The following is a 7224-nucleotide window of genomic DNA, read 5'->3' as shown; positions in this document are numbered from 1 at the left end:
TTTTTCTTTATGTATTTTCTTTTCATCTTTTCATTGTTGTTGATTTTGTGTTTACTAAGTATTTATATTTTTCTAGTTTTTTATTTTGACTTGTCGGATTGTTAGTTTCCTTTGTGGTTACCTTGATATTTACCCCTATTTGTCTAAGTTTATACCAGCCTTTTATTTCTTTGTATTGCTTTGACTTCCTCTCCACATGAAAAATCTATGTCTATATTTTTTAAGTTCCTCTTTTTTGTTTTAATGTTGTCATCTTTTACGTATTGACATCTGTTTCTCTATTTTCAGTGTTTTAGCTTTGATTTATTTTTGTGACTTCCATATCTGGGTTGATACCTGGTTGCTCTGTCCTGTGTTCTACTCTTAGGTTGTTATCTGATGTTATTGATTTTCTAACCAGAGGACTCTCTTTAGTGTTTCTTGTAATTTTGGTTTTTTTTGTAAAGTCCCTAAACTTCTGTTTATCTGGAAGTGCCCTAATTTCGCCATTGTATTTGAGAGACAGTTTTGGTCGATATATAATTCTTGGCTGGCGGTTTCTTTCCTTCAAGGTTTTATATATGTCATCCCATTGCTTTCTTGCCTGCGTGGTTTCTGCTGAGTTGTCTGAACTTATTCTTATTGACTCTCCTTTGTAGATGACTTTTCATTTATCCCTCACCGCTCTTAAGATTCTCTCTTTATATTTGGTTTTGGCAAGTTTGATTATCATATGTCTTTCTTCTGGGATCTACCTTATGTGGTGTTTGATGAGCATCTTGGATAGATATCTTCTCATCTTTCACGGTATCAGGGAATTTTTCTGCCAACAAATCTTCAACAATTCTCTCTGTATTTTTTGTTATCCTCCCTGTTCTGGTATTCCAATCACTCATAGGTTATTCCTCTTAATAGAATCCCACATATTTCTTAAGGTTTCTTCATTTTTTAAAATCCTTTTATCTGTTTTTTTCTCAGATAAGTTGGTGCCAAGTGCTTTATCTTCAGTCTCACTAATTCTGACTTCCATTGCCTCAATTCTGCTCCTATGGCTTTCTATTGAGTTGTCTAATTCTGAAATTTTATTGTTAATCTTCTGGGTTTCTGATTGCTGTCTCTTTATGGATTCTTGCGGCCTGTTAAATTTGTCATTCTGATCTTGTATAGCTTTCCTAAATTACTCTGTTGCTTTGTCTGTGTGTTTCTTGGCTTGATCTACATTTTCTATGATATCCTTCCTGATTTCTTGAAGAGCTCTGTATATTAATCTTTTTCAGTTCTACCTTCAGTAATTCCAAGAAGTCTTCTTCCTCCAGGAGGTTTCTTGGTTCTTTGTTTTTGTTGCTTGCTGGAGCCATCATGATCTGCCTCTTTATGTGATTTGATATTGACTGTTGTCTCCGAGCCATCAATAAGTGATTATATTTATTATATGTTTGCTTACTGTGTCCTAGCTTTTTGCTTTGTTTTGATATGCCCAAATAGTCTGGGTGTGTTAACCACTTTGGTTATTGGCATCTTTGAAAGTCACGTCCTGTCACCAGGTGGTTAGAGCTGCTACTAGGTGTGTGTGCCCAGGAGTCTGTTTACTTTTCTTTTGTGGATTCAGCTCAGGTGTCCAGGTCGTTGGTCATGAGTGTGCGGTGCAGGCTGTCACCTACAGTCCTAGATGGGCAGGACTATGTAGGGGTGATTGGAGTAGGCACAGGTATCTGGCTACAGTGGGGGATTATGTGCTGAGCAAGGTAGGGGGCTGTTGGCTGCCCCTGAGTGTCTAGGTTAAAGATGTGTCCCTGTCCCCTAGAGCTCATAGGTCAGTGGGTTTTGCAGCCAGATTTTGGGCACCCAATGCTGTTGGCTGTAAGAACCGGGAGGCACCATTTATTCTTGGACCCTTTTTGTTGTGGGTGGCTAGGTGGAATGGGTGATGCTGCCAGTGCTCAGGCCCCTGATGTAGGTGGGTGAGGACCCTGCTTAATGGGCAGGACAGTATCAAATGTCATGAATCTGCCACTCCCCCTTAGCTGTTGCAGTTGAAAATAGGCTTCAGGTATATACCCTGTTGTACTATGCTAATAAGGGCCTATGCTGTTGAATGGGTCCACACAGGCCCAGGCAGGGGTGAAAGGCATTTGAAGTCCATGGACCTCTTATGCGTGTGCCTAGGCAAAGGGGCAGTGCTGAGTTCCTGGCTTAGGAGGCATGGTGATTTTTTTAAAGCCATGAGGCTGGTTTGGGTGCAGTTAGTCCTGAGTGCACAGCTTAGGGGAGCTAGCAGTTTCTTTTCCTTAGTTTGTTCGTTTGTTCCCTCCCGAAAGCCAGGAGACTGACTTGAGTGTGATAGGTCCCACTTCCAGCCTAGGGGTGCAGCAACTGCTGAACTGCTGGACCAGCACCGGAGTGGAGCAAGGAGGGGGCAGGTGAAGGGAGAAGAGGCACTTCTCCGCTAGGGAAGTCCCAGAGGGGGAAGGGTTATTTTGATCCTGTGATGTAGGTTAGATGCTTGCACTTAACTTTCACGGACCCAGCACCGCTTCTCTCTGGCTCCAGAGGCTTGTGCAGACTCTCTGCCACCTGCTTTCTCCTGACGTGGTAGAACATGTCCCCAGCACTACTGTTTGCCTCAGCCTGTGTGTGCCAGCTGATCCAGCCTGCAGGGTACTGGCTAGCTCAGGTCTGGCACTTCTTTCCTGCTTCTGAACTGTTTCTCCCTCCCCCTCACCGCTCAGTCTGACTCCTCAACTTTGTCTTTGATGTTCAGGGCTCCTAGATTGTCATACGTAATCAATTCATTTGTTTTTTTTGGTCTTTGTTGTTAGAGGGACCACAGGAAGTGTCTCTCTCTCTCTATTCTTCTCTTCTTATAAAAGTATGATAATACAATATTTGTTCTTTTTGATTGACTTATTTCACTCAGCGTAATTAATGTCCTCCAGATTCATCCATGTTATGTTTTGAGGACTCATCATTATTCTTTATGGCTGCATAGTATTCCATTGTATGCATATACCACATTTTGTTTAGCCATTCTTCTGTTGTTAGGCACTTAGGTTGTTTCCATCTTTTTGTTATTGTGAGTAAGGCAGTAATGAACATAGGTGTGCATATGTCTGTCCATGTCTCTTTTATTCAGTCTCTAGGGTATATACCTAGGAGTGGGATTGCTGAATCATAAGTATTTCTATTTCTAGCTTTTTGAGGAAGCACCATACCATTTTCCGTAGTGGTTGTACCATTTTATAATCCCACCAGCAGTAGGTAAATGTTCCAGTCTCCCCCCATTTGTTGTTTTCTGTTTGTGTGTTTTTTAAATCAGTGCCATTTTTACAGGGGTGAGATGATATCTCATTGTAGTTTTGATTTGCATCTCTGGTTAATGATTGCAAATGTCTTCTCATGTGTTTGTTGGCCACTTAAATGTCCTCTTTGGTGAAGTGTCTGTTCATGTCCTTTGCCTATTTTTTAATTGGATTGTTTGTCTTTTTGTTGTTGAGTTTGAAGTTTCCCTCATCACACTTATGAGGAATTATTTTGTGCCAGGCACTGTTCCAGGCACTGGAGATACAGCAGTGAATAAGCAGACAGAAATCCATACCCTTAGGGTGCTTATATTCTTATAATCTTGTGAAGAGCTACAGTCATAAATAATAGTAGTAGATGGCCAATAAAAAGTTGTTGAGTGAATAAATTTTAAGAATTAAGTAGTTATGGCAAAGGGAACTTGTGGAGGATTTTTGATATGCCAGGACCTCACTATAAAATCTTTACAGATTATCCTTCTCTGAACCAAGCTTTGGATTGGGCCCAGCCTGGTGCAATAGTTCTGTCAGGAATCATGTATCAATAAAATATTCCAAAATTCTGAGACCAGTCTGTCTTCTGTCCTTACTCTAGAACCCTGTCTTAGTCATCTAGTGCCGCCATAACAGAAATACCACAAGTGCATGGTTTTAATGAAGAGAAATTTATTTCCTCACAGTCAAAGTAGGTTAAAAGTCCAAATTCAGGGTGTCAGCTCCAGGGGAAGCCTTTTTCTGTCGGTCTTCTCATCAGTGTTTTCCCGGACTAGGAGCTTCTCGGCACAGGGACCACTTTCCAAAGGACACGCTTTGCTCCTGGTACTGCTTTCTTGATGGTATGAGGTCCCCCTGTCTCACTGTTCATGTCTGTCTTTTATATCTCAAGAGATTGCCTCAGGACACAATCCAGTCTTGTAGATCGGGTCCTGCCTTACTAACACAACTGCCACCCATTCTCCCCCATTAACATCATAGAGGCAGGATTTACAACATATAGGAAAATCACACAGTACCAGGAATCATGGCCCAGCCAAAGTGATACACACATTTTTTGGGGGACATAATTCAAACCATGACAGATCCTAAGTGATAATTGCTATTAAGAAGAATGTCCTGGTAGTATTAAATTGGACTGAAGATGAGGAAGTGGGGTTGGCTGTGGAAAGAGAGGCTTACAGAACTATGAAAGGTACTATTTTATGCAAGATTAGGGGTCCTAGGAGATGGCTGATGTTTCTTCTAATGTTTGAGTTGAACTTGAGGCCAAACTTTGCGATAATAACATACACTTAGGGAAGACAGAGCCCTCATTGTCCCAGTTGAAGTATCCTGTAGGTATGGAAGCGTACTTTCTAAGCCTCAGACCAGAGCTTATGGTCTGATCATAAACTTATAAATGATAATTTCTTTTATAAGGATTAGCATAAAGCTGGTTCCTATGAAGCAGAGGTTAAAGAGGTCCCAAATGTCTAACTTTTCCAAGCTGCTGTACCACTCCATCATCTCTAACATCAAGTACTCTCTCTTGCCTCAGTACTCTCCCTCCTGTCTTTGGGTTTCCTAATTTCTTGCAACATTTCACAGAACTCACGGACCATATCAAGGACATGGCTCATGAGGTTTTGGAAGCTGGCAAATGCCAAATTCATGGGTCAAGTGTAGACTTCTCCCTGACCCTCAGTCTCTGCCCAAAGACACTCAGCTTTCTCGCTCTGTGGGCCAGGAAGCCCATTGAGCCATGTCCTGTGGGTCTCTGCTGCTGGTTTTGCTGTGGGTCTCTCCTTCTTTGGTGGTGGTGGGCTCTCTCTTTTGTCTGGAATTGGCTCTCTTTTAAGGCAAAACTGACCAATCCCCTTTGTAGGCCACAATTACCCTATCACACAATCACATGGGTGGAAGTTACAAGACCATGGCTATAAAGACCACATGTAAAAGTATTAATCCACCAAAGCTTACTTATGAATTTTCTTAGTTGTGAATTTATTTATATGAAATTATATTTAGTTGTACATTTAACAAATCATTATCATTATTAAAAAGAACCAAACCATATGAAATTTACTGCCCAGAAAATCCAAAATATCTGAATCCACAGGCCTCAGCTAAGTATGTTTCTCTCTTTGTTTCTTTTTTTTTCTAGAGTTTTTATTCTTTTTTTAAAAAATATCTATTTTATTTTTGTTGTTGTTGAGAATACACGCAGCAGGACATAAGCCAATTCAACAATTTCTATATGTACAATTCAGTAACATTGATTACATTCTTTGAGTTGTGCAACCATTCTCACTCTCCTTTTCTGAGTTATTCCTCCCCCATTAAAATAAACTCACTGCTCCCTAAGTTTCTTATCTAATTTTTAGAGGTGCGATTGTAAATTTGATCACATATAAATAGATTTTAAAAGAGCACAATGCTTAAGGCAGCCATTCTTTACTAGTTAAGCTAAACTATTATTTGGTTTTAAGAAGACTTCAGGGGATATTTTTGGTTTAAGATTTAAGGTTTAAAGATTATCTCAGGGCAAAAGTTGATTATTATTATTAGAGAGCATGGGGTCTTGGCTTCACTTGGATGAGTAGACACTGTGAAGGAAGAATTATTACCAGATCAATTTTTTTCAGAGAGGATGTACAGGAGTAATTAATAGTGGTGGTCCAGAAGAGAGCCCCTGTAAGTCTTCTTGAAGTAGCTAACAAGCCTGTATATGTTGAAGAGATTATATGATGTTGACTTGGAGACTTGAAGGATTGAATGCTAGGCATATCTTATTTATAATATTTACCCAGGGTAACTAATAGGTCCAGCTATCCATCTATTCATGCATTCATAGATTTAATTAATTCAACAACTCTTTATTGCCCATTTTTCAAGCAAGTGCTGAAAATTGTTACAGGTAGAGCAAAAACATGTGAAAAAGCCTGATGGTTGGGTGCATTTAAGGAAATAAAAGGTAATCATTATGCCTGAAGCATAGAATATGAGATTCTGAGTGGCAATACATATGTCTGTAGAGGTGTGCTTGGGCCAATTATGTTAAGGAGGTTGGCCTTTACTCTAAGGGAACCTATGAGAACATGTATTTGAAGTTAGATTTTTTTCCAGGTAAGTGTGGTCAAAAATTAATAAGACAAGACAATTGAAGATGTTGGCAAGAGAATAGTTTAGATTTTGGAGTATGGGATCTTATCTGGATAAGGAGTGACGTGAAGGGCTGTAAGATAGGGATACAGCAGAAGTGACTACCAATGGACCGAAAGCCTCAACGGAATCAAAGCAGGAGTATTGGGAATAATTGAACAAGTGACCTGAAAGAATAAGAGGTTGGTGAGAAAAGTAGATGCCTGAGTTTGTGGTTTCAGAGGTGAAGCAGTTCTGGATTATGGCAAGGTCTAGGATGGGGCCGTGGGAGTGGGTGACTGAAGTAGAGTAGCTTATTGGGTTGAGGAGGCTAGGTGTTGGATAGGACACCCTTGTAGATGTTTGAATTATTCAGAGTATAGAATGCCTTGGGATGGAGAGAAATTATATGAAATAAATGACTATATTCTCAAGGAAAGAGGGAGAATAACAGACAAGGGGTGGCAGGAGTATGTCCAGCACATGAAAACCTCAAGGAAATAGGGGATTTTAAAAGAAGGTGTGGAAAAGGATGATCTCAAAGTGTCAGGGGGGAGACTGATTATTTCTACATCTGGATATACCTGGGGTTTTGGAGAATAAACAGCCTTCACCTGAAGCTATTAATACAGAGGTAAAAAAAGTTCCTGAATTTGTGTGTATTATTAACTACCATGGACTGTCAGAATGAACAAATCTGTCCTGGGAAGAATTACAGTCAGAGTGCTCCTTAGAAATAAGGATGGCGAGACTTAGTCTCAAGTACTTTGGACATGTTATCAGGAGGGACCAGTCCCTAGAGAAGGACATCATGCTTGGTAAAGTAGAG

The sequence above is a fragment of the Trichechus manatus genome, unplaced genomic scaffold (genome assembly GCF_000243295.1).
Source record: "Trichechus manatus latirostris isolate Lorelei unplaced genomic scaffold, TriManLat1.0 scaffold00209, whole genome shotgun sequence".
Lineage (NCBI taxonomy): Eukaryota > Metazoa > Chordata > Mammalia > Sirenia > Trichechidae > Trichechus > Trichechus manatus.
Note: the sequence above shows the minus strand (reverse complement) of the source record.